Genomic DNA, 13913 nt, shown 5'->3' with positions numbered 1-13913 from the left:
ACTGCAAAAATAAATATATTTAACTTAAAATTGCTGTAGCATATGCCATCTAATATTTCTTCCTTTAGTATCACGTACTTAAATTTTAATATTTTCTTGAGTAATTTATAGAGATCATAGTTTCAGAGCATCGTCTAGTCTTCTTAAGGCGTACTATAGATTTTTAATAAAAAAATGATTTCAACAAGATATACTATATTTATCTGTATAATGTTTAATAAATAACAAACTTCTTGTAGTAATATCTTTGAAAATATCGTTACTGCATAGTCATACATTTCTAATGAGACAATATAACAATAATTCAAAGATTCAGAGGATGTTAAATTTACAATGGACAATGAAATTATAATTAGCGAAACATTGTGTCAGATTTTACTTATATTTTTAGATATTTCTGTAGATGCTATTATTTATTAAGAAACATAAAATCGCACGCGAATGTCGACAATATTTTTTTTATTAAAGAAGTGCAAGTTGCAAATGTTACTCGAAGCGGTAATTCATGATTTTCACGCGTTTGTCCGTCGATACGGCGGGTATCTGTAGCCTCCATACTCTCTTCAGTGAATGCTGTCCTCTACTGAAGACGAGCAGAATTTGAAACAGCCGTTAAAAATATTCTTCAACGTAATTTCTTGCCTATCATGTCTTGATAAAGCAGAGAAGTGGACTAATTAATTTTTCAACCGTACCATTATTTGCATTAAGATATCTCGCGCAAGGATGCTTTATTTATTGTAAAATGAAGAAGACGAAGAATTAATGGTTACTAAAAGAGATAAATGAGAAACAGATGTGTTTAGAAAATGTTCTTATCTCGCGAAGAGCTATCTTCGAAACTCCAACTTAACTGTAAATTCAGTTTCTGTTGGTCTTTTGCATCACCGACCAAAAATGGTTATCTGGTTTGAACACGCTATCGCGAACCAACGGTTCTTATCAGATAAAAGGTTTCATATTTGTGCATACCACTTAGTCGACGGTGATATTGCTAGGCGTAATAAGATGCCAAAAATTCATATATTCGCATGATTCAAATATTATTTTCTGGAATTTATTCATAAAAAGAAGAAGAATTGAAACGCTTTTCAATTATGCGACTTCACGCTGTATTCTTTAGAACGTTTAAGAATTGTAAAGTAAAAATTTAAGTGCACTTTTATTTATTTTTTAAACTAGAGAATATTTAAATGTTAATAGCATGCGCTGTTAAATAATAGTTTCAAACCGCTTATTATCGCGGTTTTTTCTCCACCTAATAAATTTGTTTGATTACTTTATCTTATCCCGCTACTAAAGCAGTTAAAATAAAGAAAAATAAAGCAATTTTTTTTAATCTTAGTGTTTGAAGCAAATACTTAAAATTATAATATATTATAAATCAACTGGTTTTATATCTATTACATGGAGAAAATTGTGAATCAATAGCACTAAAAGTGGAAGAGCTATGAATTTTGCAGATTCCTTATCTGATTTCAATAGTTTTATATTAGTTTTATTTCTGCGTATTTTTCGTAAAACTATACGCGATACGAAGCTGCCTCTAAGCGTGGCCTTAGATTCACGGTGCGTAAATTTCTTTCCACATGAGGGTTTACGCACGATATCTGGTATTAGCTTTTTCCTTTTACTTCAAAACCATACCTATCTACACAACACAATGTGCCTTTCTCCGCTCTCGTATTACGGAACGGCAAATATTTAATGATCCCTTTTTCTTGCAAAATAGAAAAAAAGAAGAAAGCAATCGCACGCGCCGCGTTTACGCATGGACGAGGGAAACTAAATTTTATTGTAACAGGAAAGCCCGATAGTGCGAGGGCATCAACGGTGACGCTGGAATGGCGATCGATGACGGCAATTTATTTATAATTCCGAGAAAATCATCCACTCCCATACTTCCCCTCGCGTCCATGAAGTAGTCCCGCGGGTTTGAAGTCCCAACATCATAGTTCGGAGAACCTGAACATCACTTTGACCTTGTCTCGATAGCCAGCGTCGCGTCGTTCAGGGTGTCGCGAATTAGCAATGCAGATTTTTATGCGATTTATTTATCGTATCATTTGAAGCTAATTCTTTAGAGCAAATTTGAAGCATTATTTATTGCAATATTCTTTTACTTTTTAATTTTTTATATTAATTGTCTGTAATCGTGAAAAAGAATAGGAAAAATTTGATATATTTAAAGAGTTACAATTTTCCAGAATATGTAAAAAAACATTTTGGAAGTATATTAACTTGTATACAGCGTGCATTTTTATTGCGTTCGTCTTTTCATTGATTCTTTTGTACTTATGATAATTTAATCGGCGCGTCGTGCATTGCGCAACGTGTTGAGCGATTCACACATAGGCGCTTCCTTCTTTTTATTATCCCCGACAGGGTCACGCTGCGGATCTTCATTTTATCAAGGTGAATGCACATTTCGTAATATGCAAAGTGATTAACGGCGTTTATTTATTCGGCCGGTTTTTTGGCCGTTGCGTTTCTCTTCGCTCGTAATACGAATTCCATTCGAGCACGATCGAAAAGTGTAGAATTCTCTCAGTTGTGCAAACAATCTGCAACTTGAACACGCATATTTGTGACGTAATTGTATACATGTCGACAGTTATAGTTTATAATGTAGTCGCGTTTATTTTGAAATTTTAATGCATTGTAATTTAATAATTATTTTAAATCCAGGTCACTGTCGTTTTAAATTAACAGAATATGTAAAATGTGTCAGAATTATAAATGTTAATATTTGTAATAGAATCTTTAACAGAATTTGGTACATTAGTTCGTTTTTATGAAAAATTTTGAGAAATTATTTACTGTAATCTCATGCATCAGTTTCTCGAGTGTCGTCACGCTTGATTCGTTAAAATTTTATGACTACGTTGTCACATTTCTAACGTATGCTTTCCGTACTAGCCAATTAAAATGCAGCGCGTCTACGGGACGGTAAAACGCGGGGCATAAATTACTACATCGGCGCATATACGCGAGGAGAAACTTGTCAACGAAACGGGGTGAAAGTGAAACCGCGATATAGTAATTTAATAACTCCTGGATCCATAACACGTCATTGTCATTATCCGGTTTGCGATGACGAACGCGACTGAGACAATAAGAACTTCAATTTAATCTCGATTTTACGATCCTGGCGTGAAGCAGGGCGCGTTTAAATCATTACAAAAATCGCCGATAATATTCTCTTTCTTTTTCTAGAATTCGCACAGATATATACGTAGCGAAAGTGCGCGTTCAAGCGACCGCGATTGCATAATTATAATTGTGCAAGTACCTACGGTGTATTTCACGTTAAGACGTCTCCTCACAGCGCTTTCCCCCGCGTGTCCCGCACTCGCGACGGATGCACGTGTTTCCAATCGTAAATTTTACAGGCATCTACAGGCAAACGCCTCGCTCGCATCTATATTATTTGTAATTTATGCGGGGTTATTTCTTTTTCTTTTCTTTCTCTTTTCCCTTCAGTCTCACGCTTACATTTCAGAGCGTGCATTCCGACCGGATCGCCGTAAGACCGACACGATAAGGATTTCAGTCGGCGCGTATACCTATGCGGTAGAAATCGCCGCGTGCGCCTTCGCGTACTCTCGCCGCGCCGCGGCAACGATATTTCATGTTGCATACGCCTAAATTGCAAAACCATAGGTGGCGGAGAAGAGATAAGAGCAGATTACCACCGGCTGCTGAGTGCACCGTGTAGATTGCTGATTGCGCAAGGTAAAATCGACCGGAACCGTCTCGGTTTGTAAACTCTAACAAATAATGATATACCGCGCGTGCACGAGAGCACACATTTGTTAAGAAATTTGCCTTCCGCTTTTGCGCCATCCGCCAAATTGGTCTATTGAAGTACACGAGACAATATTCGTTTTTAGTTCCTAAACACACCAGACGTCGTTATACAGTTCTCAGAAAATATTAGAGAGAAGTTCTTCGAACAAACGGTAATGTATGAGTACTTTTGATATGCTATTCAGAATGTAGGAGGGAAACGAAGGTTTCATAACTTACATTTTTTTATCTACTGCAGAGTAAATTTTGAAATCTGTCAGAATTACCTGTTCTAATATGAATTACTTAAGCATTACTTAAGCTTGATTATTTATTTATTTTTTCTTGTAATCGACTTGTGATGCGGTAACCGGCAATTGCTGCGAATGCGAGTAATTATTACATGAAAGAAGAAAATCGCGTATAGTGATATAAGAAAGAGATGAGACGTAAAAATGTGGGATAAATCGATGATCGATTTACTTTTATCTTCTCAATAATCTTCTCTGTCGCTTCGATTATACCAAGTTAAACCTTTGCTCGCGTCTGCTAAGGCAAAGTCCTTTATGCGATAATAACTCGATTCGTCACATTTATATGATGACAGTAATGTAATATTAGAATGAAAAATATAAAAGAAAAACATAGCAGGAATATAAATTAAATAAGCATGCAAATATAAATTATATTTGCATTGTCATTTCTTTTTTATTGCATCTCTGTTGGGCCACAGATTGACAAATAGAATAATAGATCTGGACAATAGATCATTTTTGCAAAAGAATAGTGCAGTTTTGTATAAATTTATCTTGCAACGTATGATACTAGCGTACAAGGTACACGGACTTTGATCAGTTTATTTCTAATGTAGAATTTAAAACGTTACTATGTATCTTTATCTTCCTCTTTTTTTGCTATAATATATTTTGATCAAAGTAATGCATCAATGAGATTAATTTTCTCGTTTCAATATTCTTATCTAATTTTAGATGATTGCGAAAAAATATTTGATAACATTTAAATACCAAAATATATCGTGTGAAGCAAATAAAAATTATAGAAACCTTACTAATTAATAAACCTTTAGTTATTGTAAATTACAATTGTTAACGTTAATAAAACAAGGAGTGATAAATACAATAATCATTAATTACGCTAGAGATATTTGATTTTCAAGTAATATAATCTTATTATCTCTTAAACTGTCTTATTATGTTACCATCTCTTTGTAAGTTTATATTATATTAAAACGCATTCCGACTATTAATAGTGATAAGTACGCTTTAATTATTTATATCCATATTTATGTCATGTATCGCTTGCAAGCGCAACGTTCATCTCGCATTTTGTCGGACATGAGCGTTGCGAGAGAAACGGAATCCGTGGCGTCTGCGACGTGACGTTACGGACAGCAATGTCATTGTCAGCTGACGATTTGCTGCGACCGTCGAAACTCGCCATGTCCGGGAAGTCGGCCCATTAACGCATAACATTCTCGTGCAAACGCCGTCCGTGTAGCGTAGGCGTATTTTAATACCTTCGCGCGGTACCGGCACTTTATCGGTTTGTTTGCAGCGGCGCCGCGGCGGTTCGTTCGGCGGTAGAAGAAGCAGCAAGTGCATCACGCCGACAGACAAGAGTAGATTCGTGAAGAATTGTGAGAACTTGTCCGACAATTTGTCTCTATTGTTACGCAATGTACGATGTGATACCTATCTACGTTATTGTTGCTCTAATAGACTAGCTTTTCAATTTGTCTTGATCAGTTAATGAAATATTATTAGCGCGTTAAGCATGTTAACAAAGCGAATTAACATATTAGATATATTAATTAGTTGAAGATGATCGTGGCAGAAAGATCTGTCTATTCCTATTGGGATATTATTTTATAATATTGACTCCATTATTTGCTCAACAAATACCGGAATATCTTTTTTTTTTTTATTTCGTATATCTCGTTATTCCAGATGGAAAGGATGCGTACGTCGCTATTGCAATTTGAGAAACTATATGATGTCGAATAAATCGCGGACGAGGTCGTTCCGACGTTGCAATTATGAGATATAAAGTTAAGTGCTACTAAGAAAAAAGTATGGTAATCTTAATGCTTGTTGGCATACTCGGCTTTTTATAAGCCAATTAGATTTCATTATGAGATACGCAGACGTACAGTGAACGTCATCAGCTGCAGGCCGAGGATTGATTTCACTTTTTTCTCATATAAATCATTTTGTATCCCTTTTTTTATATTACGTTACTGTACAACTTGCAGAATTTTTATTGCAAATATTTATTTTTTTACCTAGAATAATTTAATTGTTAAGTCGTTAAATCTGAATGTTACAATTAATTAGAGAAGATGCCATTTTTTATTTTCATAAAAATCTTAATTAATTGTAATATTCATATCGATCTGTACCACTTATTATTGTTTACTCACGTCGTCTTAAATTATTAAGTTCTAAATGAAGTCGAAGTTTATTTTACTTAAAAAATAATCTTTATTTTTTTAATTTTTAAGCTATAAGATATAGTAATAGCTGTAAAATATATTATAGTAAAGCTGTAATAATTAAGTCTTGAATTAATTTTCTAATTAAAAATTCTTACTTTTTTTCTTTCTTAATTTCAACAGTAGATAATTTTCTTGTTTTTATTTCAAATTTGTACTTCAACTTTATAATGAAAAACTGTAAGGAATTGTCACAGTGTGCGTGTTATGGCTCTTCTATAGACGCTTATAAATTTATTAGTAGAAATTATTATCGTGTCGACTTATTAGGTCAGGTTGTCTGTCACGCATAGCGACAGCGATGGATTAATCACAGATGTGTGACGATTAATCCCGCACACAGCGCGTTCGTAAATCAGAGGGCTTGCTTCCAAGGTCTTCGAGGAAGAACGCGGCTCGTAGAAATGCGTTCTAACAAAAAGCCGGGGATGTTACTTTGCGATTGTCTCTTCGTCACCGGACTGGTCGCGTGCGAGAGGGCACGTTGCGTCAGCCCCGATCGCCTGACGGTCGTCCGTTCGTTTTGCGAGAGAACGAAAATCGAGAGCGTTCGGGATATCGAGAGAATTTTACTTTGGACCGTGACGCGCTACTTTCTCGTTAGCAGGTGGATCGGAAATCCCTGAGGTGCGAATGACTCACGTATGAAATGTTGGCCAGATGAGGCTTAAATGCGGTCAGCGTATGTGAGATCGTCACGCTGCTGCGTCGAATGAGCGCGATCCTTTTAGCGCTTAAAAAAAAATACAACGGACTCGGTTGAACCCGCGGGATTAACTGGACGCTATTATGCAGATTTACATTTTATTAAAATGCAAAATGATTAATGACGTCTTCTCCATTATAGTTACTCTAAGGAAGCGATTAATCTGAGGCACTTTGTATTCGTATAGCTGTTCCGCGTCCGCCTTACAGCAGAGGGACCGATCGCGGGGATCTTGCTTCTTCGTGAAACCGCATTTATCACATGATCGCCGTCATTGTTTTTTTTTTGCCACATAACGCACATAATTGCGTTAAGTGTAAACGCGTTATACGATACGCGCGTGCTCCGTAATTGGCAGGTATCCTTGCGAGAGGAGTGACACGCTACGCAAACATTGATCCGCGTCGGTAGCGTCACCGGGTATAAGTGGTATAACAACAACGAGAACAATCCGCGATACGGAGTATGGGTGCCGGTGTCTGTCGCGTCGCGTTACATTGGAGATGGATAACGGAACTAATACCGCGGCCGCACACTCTCGCACCGGAGGCGTCCGACGCTTCGTGCAAATATCATCGGCACATATGCGGCTCTCGCGGCACATTCGCAACGCGCAAATTGCCGCATTGATAATTAATGCATAACACGTTTTCGTTCGCGTCGAAATTGGCAGTGGAGCGTTTACCGGAGCGCGATTAACCGCGCTCTCGTCGGCGCGAGATGATTATTATTAATGGAGATTTGACGTAAACGCGGATTCGTTTAATTCGATTCGTTAATACCATTGGGTCACCTCGCCTTGTGGCCTCCGTTTTTTTTTACGTATAACGTTTACTATTGATTAATCGGCGATCGCGAGCAAACACTAGTTGTTAGCCAATTGAAGGCCGTTGTCAGTAAAAAAAACAGGTGATTGCTTCAACAATCGCCGTCAGAGATTGCTGGCGAAGTCAGTCAAGATAGCGAGCGATCGTTCGGTTTTGGCACAATCATGCTATACAAAGTAATAATTTACAAATGCAGGAGTAAAAGCCATAGTGGTGTAAGTCGAATTTTTTAAGATATTGACTCGTATGTATAGATGCAATCTATACAATATATAAATTGCATCTATTTACACGAGTCAATATTTTAAAACATTTGACTTACACCACTATGACTTTTACCCCCTCCCCAAATGTTTCTTAACTTTATTATTCAGTTTAGGCTGCAGTAATTATCAGCATTAATATATCACGTAACAAATAACGATAATTAGTGATACGAGTGTCGAAATTTCTTATCGTTTTTTTTTACGCTTGAAGATTCTGCGCGGTCGAATACACTCGTATAAATAAATTCTCCCAGAGACCACGTGTCAGATTAATTCAGACCGATAAGACGGAGAATCCCGACATGTTTTCACGACGAAAAGAATCTAATGAGAAAATATTATTGCGGTTGCATGATCGTCTATCGCGCAATCGTACAGCGATTCTTACTTCGTGCGATCAATGTAAACTTTTATTTATGTACGGAATGTACATTTACACATGTGCATTCTATTATCTTTTTGCATATGCATTCTTCTGCAGCATAAACTTCTTTGCGCGGTCAACCTACAGAAGAGAGAATGTAAGTGTCAACGGAATACAAGTTTTTACACATAGATCTCGATAGTTCAGCTCGATAGTACGTTTTCACGTACGATGACTGTCTTTAACGCAAAAATTTTATTTATGTCCAGGAATGATGTATTTTACGCCAATCGTACGGCACAATCTTTTATTTGTCTTTCTTTTTTGCTGAACAGAACTGCAACTTGTCCGACTAATGTATTGCACGCGCATTTACGTTCTTCGGTCGGATAATAATTTTTACGGATTTAAAATCATTTTCTGATATCATTAGCATCTTTCAGGTCTTCTTTTGCTTTCTGATAACATCGCAACGACTGCCACATTGCAGCGGATATCGTTATCGCACTTCACATATGTAGATTGCAAATTGAATACAGCAAACCTGTACCCTGTACTGCAGTGAAAGCGCTGAAAATGGTCGCTATCTTATAGTATTTATCGAAGACTGTAGTACTAGGTGGTAAATCTGTCAAGTCACTCTTGCAATAAACTTGCAGTATAAACTTAATATTTAATTTTAACTAACTCTTATGCCTCGTAAATACCGCATTATATGTAAATAATTAAAACTTAGAAATATCAAGAGCAACACATATCTATAAGACTTTGTGATTTTGATATTTAGCTTCTTGATGTTTCTACTTTTTAAACCTTTTAAGAGTGAGAAAAAATGTTATTATTTTTAGAAGTAACAATATGTAAAATAATTATAAATAATCATCTTAGAGTTTTGTAATTCTAAAATAAAATGACGCAACATAGGAAAATAATTGCACAGAAAAAGGATTTCACTAAGTGTTATTTAAAAAGTGCGTGGTTACGTGAGATGTGGTATTTATATATTATTTTACATATACATATGTATTATCTCATAGTAAGGAGTGAGCAAATATGTGACGGGCTTAGTCTTCAAGGCCGACCGGAAATTTGGAAGATGCGGTCCGGTTCTCGAGAATTAGCACTGACCTAGGGAAGGCCTCTCGAGGTCGCCGATGGCACACATTCCGAGTGCGTCTATATTAAGTTAACTGCTTCATAGCTGTCGATTGGACCGCACCGGTCGGCCACTGCCGATATATAGGTGCAGGACGCACGTACAGAGCTGGATGCAGGGCACAGGCAATGCCAATTGCACGCATCCGCAAATTTGCCACCAACTGGCACGCTTATGTTATAGAGTTACTGCGGCTCTATCTAAGTGGCTCCTGTCTTTCTCTTCGAGGATTGAAGGTGTCTCCACACCGGCGACACACCTTTCCGAGCCGAGCTCGATGCGAAATCACGTATAACACGCCTCCCGCAGGAGTCTCATTATAGCTGGAAGAAACAAGGGAGATTGGGTTTAAGAAATATATCGTCGTAAAGGACAGCATGTCGATTGCAGCCGTGCGCGTTTCGATTTGTAAATGGAGATGTTGTGTCGGGATAAGGGAACCAAGCCTGGACGGAGGTTTGCGGAAGACGTGGTTGTGGCTATTTACTAGCGTGAGTTGACCATTAGTCGTGGCGTTTATGCCGCTATTGACTGCAACAAGAAAAAAAAAAGAAGATAGAGTCGTACGAATAGCGACTAACGCACCTGCGTAGCTCGTTATCGCGCGCGCGAAGTTGTTAGCGCGAACGATTGTGTGCGGCAACCCTCGGTGATCCGTGACTAATGAGAATACTGCGATTATAAGTCCCATCTATACGTAAGAGACCGGCGCACGACGAGATTGAGTTGCAACACGTTACCTCATTACATTCCTTGAATCCGCGGCCCTTCCCCCTCCCCTCCTACGTATTTTATTTCTTCCGCTTGTTACGAGTGCCGCCGATGCTGACCCATCGTTAAACAATCGCAATCGCACAATTATTTGATCGTCAAGCACGGTTTCGAAAATCTGTTCGAAACTTTCTGTATTTTCTGTATTAAATCTTAACGCTTTTACATAACGACATTTTTCAATTGATATTTCGATCAATTAATTTCTTTCGATTAATTTTAACAAAAACATATTTCTAAATATTCGAAACGACACATTTGATTTATTCGAACGTTAGGTAACTACAATTTCACAGTTCAAATTACTGCTGCAAATGAAGTAAATTGGTTTTTAATTGGCGTGTAATTGGAGCGTAATTTTGCTCGAGAAAATGCCGCGTGTGCTTTTTTTTGTATCAATAAGTATTTAGAGTACATGCGACGTAATGCATCGATGATATAACGCGTGACGTGCAATTTGGCCATAACCATTGACATTCCGTAATATCCTATCGGGGAAAGAGCCACTGGCTCTTCTCACGATTGAGCGGTATTCTGGACCAGCTTTATTGAAATAACCACTCTCTTAAATACATCTTCTTGAAGACGCACTTCTAACCGTGAGGTTAAACTAACACTAATTGTAAGTGTGATAGGTAGGTAGGTAGTTTGAACAGTCAATGATTACTTGCACACAATGCTGAATCAAATTGATTATATTTTCTAAACAGTACAACGCAATGAAAGAGTTGGATAAACGAGAATGTGCTTGATCTTGAAGAGAAACATTCACGTTCTCGGGCTCTCCTTCATTTCGGTGTTGAGATTCTTTTTAATATTTCACATATTGCTCATTTCTTTTTATTAAAAAAAATGTATATAATCGTGTGGGATAAGCGGCGATATTTTTGTAATGACTCGTACGATCTATGACCTGCATTACGGTCCTAATCGCCCCGATCCATATAATGGCCGCGTTTATGTCGGCGGCAACGATCGCGCCGGGCGATCATTTTAGTTCGACTCGATTCGGTTTTTCTCGCTCTCTCCGTCTATGCCGCGCCTCACCAAGAGCCTTTTTCTAGGTCAGAAAATATACGGCTACGCGTGACTGACTCATTGTGGTACGTGTGACCGACGAGGGGGCCCACGCGTTCACCTGTATCTGTATCGCTCGAGAGATTTCAATCGAGGTCAGTTTAAGGCGACGCTTAGTGCATTTTTTGTGAATTCTCTATGATTCGCTGAAAATATATACTGAAGTTTATACTGATAAGATACATTACATTGGAGATACAGAAGAAAATTCTGAGAATCGCCGATAGTCATTCATAGCGTATCGGGAAAGAATGCGTCATTTTTTTCTTCAACGAATCGCGATAGTATACCTATGAAACGATGCATGATGCGTTAAATGTTCATATCGTATTTAATTGCGTTAAATATTGAATAAAGAAATATACATAATATATTAATAATTATTCCTATAATTCGGTTTAACTTTATTGGGTGGATTTATCAATTCTCAATTCTCAATTCTCAATTCTCAATTCTCAATTCTCTATTCTCAATTTATCTTTTTAACTTATGTCTCTTCCTCTATCCAATTATTTCAGTTATGTAATTAGTAAAGAATTAAAATAATTTCGCTTGCGCACTGGCTTACGAGGTTCTCAAGTACGGGGGGAAGTAAGTACACTCCTGCGGCACTGATCGTTTCGTTACCGTTTTGCATCGCGCGCTTATTAACATACGTATATTAACATTTTTCTTTGTCAAAGTGCAACGCCTACTTCCTGCCGCTTGCACAACGTGAATCAGAATCTTTATCTTCTTCGAGGACGTTTCTCGATAGCTTGACCGTCGAGTCATCGGTTTGCATGCAGGGTCGTTATTACAGGGTTGAAAGATCCGTAATCCCGCGCGCGGACCATGGAAGTCCTTGACTGCCGATGCCGGACCGAAGAACGGATAGATCCCTCCGTACCGCATCGATGCACTTACGAGACAACGTCGCGTAACGTTTCTGGAGATTATCTAAATGCTTTCCTGAAACGTTAACCTTACAGATAATTCAAACCCGATTCATTTCCGGAACTGCTATCGCAAATTCTCGAGGCGAGCCGGCTTCCTGGTAGCGGGCGTCTCCTCGGATTGGACGAATAGATACCGAACGTGCAATTTCCCATTTAAGAGGAATTTAACCTTTGATAAAATACACCGATTCTAGCACAACTTATCGTAATTTCAAGAATCAATTTTACGATACCGTAAAAACTGTAATTAATACTTGTTAAAGGTCACGGTGCAAATAATTGTTACAATACTAGCAAAATTACGATGTCATTGATTGATAATTCAGATTCAGTATAGCTTCTTTTAAACCAAAAATAAATTTTAAAATTATTTATGTATAATTAATCAATCAAATTGAAAAGTTTGCAAAAAAATCTTTTCTTTTGTTAAATTTATGCGTACATCAAAATCACCGATAAATGATGGCTATTTTGCTGCAATTTTGAGGTTTACTCTCTTCTGATGTCGAGATTTTATTAATGCTGCTAAATATTAGGTAACAAGTAGTTGGCAATGAAGAAGCAATTAAGTTCGCGTAGCTTCCGTATGTGAATTGATTGATTAAATTCAGAGATAGTAAATAACGCGTTTTTTTCTTCAAGGTTTTAGGACGTCACACAGGAAACTATGATTAAACTTAATCATATTTTCCGATGTTACATTCTAGTAATTAGTTTTTTTTATGTAATGCCATAGGATCTTGTAAATAAATTTAAAATCTTAAAAAAAAAACAGATACATGTGTGTGTACGTGTGTGTGAGATCTGCACAATAGAATTCTTATTATATAATAGGCTAATTTAGCTTGGTATATCAACGATATAATAACGAATTATTACAATTTGGCATAATAGATCAATGCATTGTGATACGCACTGCGATTAACGAAATGCTAATCGTATCCGCATAATTTTAGAGATCTGCATAAAACCACAGACTTTATGAATCTTATAAATTTTATCATAAACCGCGGTTAATTAAATTCCTTTAAATATATATCTTGCTTCTGCCTGCCTTCCGTACAAGATACCACACAATATTTTGTGCATGAAGTTACGCGGTGATTATATAACTGTAGTTATCCTGTACTTGCAGAAATCTCAATTATTATTAATACAAGAAGCCTCTTATGAAATTAGAAATCAACTAAATAACAAAAGCCATGACAGGATGTTTGTGTAAATAATATCTGTGTTTTGGAATTTTTATATTCCGACTCAGTGAACTGCGCGCCGAATATTTTCGGTCTTGCAGCCCTAGTTTTGCCGGAATAATAAATCCACATACTTAAATCGATAATCGATTTAAATAATCGATGCTGATTAGCATCTCTATAATTAAATTATTATGAAGAAATATAGCAAAACTATATAGGGCTGTGTTGCAAGACCGAAAATATTCGGCGCGCAGTTCACTGAGTTGGAATATAAAAATTCACATAGATATTATTGTCGACACGAACATCCT

This window comes from Temnothorax longispinosus, chromosome 5, assembly GCF_030848805.1.
Source record: "Temnothorax longispinosus isolate EJ_2023e chromosome 5, Tlon_JGU_v1, whole genome shotgun sequence".
Classification (NCBI taxonomy): domain Eukaryota; kingdom Metazoa; phylum Arthropoda; class Insecta; order Hymenoptera; family Formicidae; genus Temnothorax; species Temnothorax longispinosus.
The sequence above is the reverse complement of the archived record's forward strand: the minus strand, read 5'-3'. Positions refer to the sequence as shown.